The sequence below is a fragment of the Pristiophorus japonicus genome, chromosome 25, assembly GCF_044704955.1.
Source record: "Pristiophorus japonicus isolate sPriJap1 chromosome 25, sPriJap1.hap1, whole genome shotgun sequence".
NCBI classification, from domain to species: domain Eukaryota; kingdom Metazoa; phylum Chordata; class Chondrichthyes; family Pristiophoridae; genus Pristiophorus; species Pristiophorus japonicus.
Genome location: NC_092001.1, coordinates 13,168,993 through 13,169,502, shown reverse-complemented (window position 1 = coordinate 13,169,502; position 510 = coordinate 13,168,993). Strand labels below are relative to the sequence as shown.

Genomic DNA, 510 nt, shown 5'->3' with positions numbered 1-510 from the left:
ATTCGATAAGTTAGTGGCACATTTCATAGTGTGGGTGGGAGCACAACATTGCAAAGGGACATGGATTGAGTCGGCAAAACTAGAGGCATCTGATTCAGGAGATTCGTGGCGCGCTGAAATTTCGGAGTTCAATGACTTTGAAAGGAACATTTTTGTTTTGTGCCGTTTCGGTCAGAGGTATTCCATGAAAGCAACATTTAATGAAAAGAATCGCCCAACGTGGGGCTCGATCCCACGACCCTGAGATTCAGAGTCTCATGCTCTACCGACTGAGCTAGCCAGGCTTCTGTCCAACGCAGGTTTTTATCACTCATTGCAGCCAGGCGCCTTTTGGCGCCGCCCCAGATGTTGAATCTTGCTGTTGAAGAACTGCCAGGGTCTTCTTGAATGGTGAACCAGGCTCGACGGGACGAATAGCCAACTCCGACCCCGAATTCTTACGTGTTTATGATTAGCTCCTTCAGGGTAAACGAGCCAAAGGAGTACAGCGGAAACGTTACAAGGACACCC

General features: G+C 48.8%; 1 non-coding gene across 1 annotated transcript; it reads right to left on the bottom strand.

Moving 5' to 3' along the window:
• Window positions 1-211: 211 nt before the first annotated feature.
• Window positions 212-284, bottom strand: trnaq-cug (transfer RNA glutamine (anticodon CUG)). The gene has a single exon. It is a non-coding gene; the product is annotated as a tRNA-Gln (tRNA).
• Window positions 285-510: the final 226 nt, after the last annotated feature.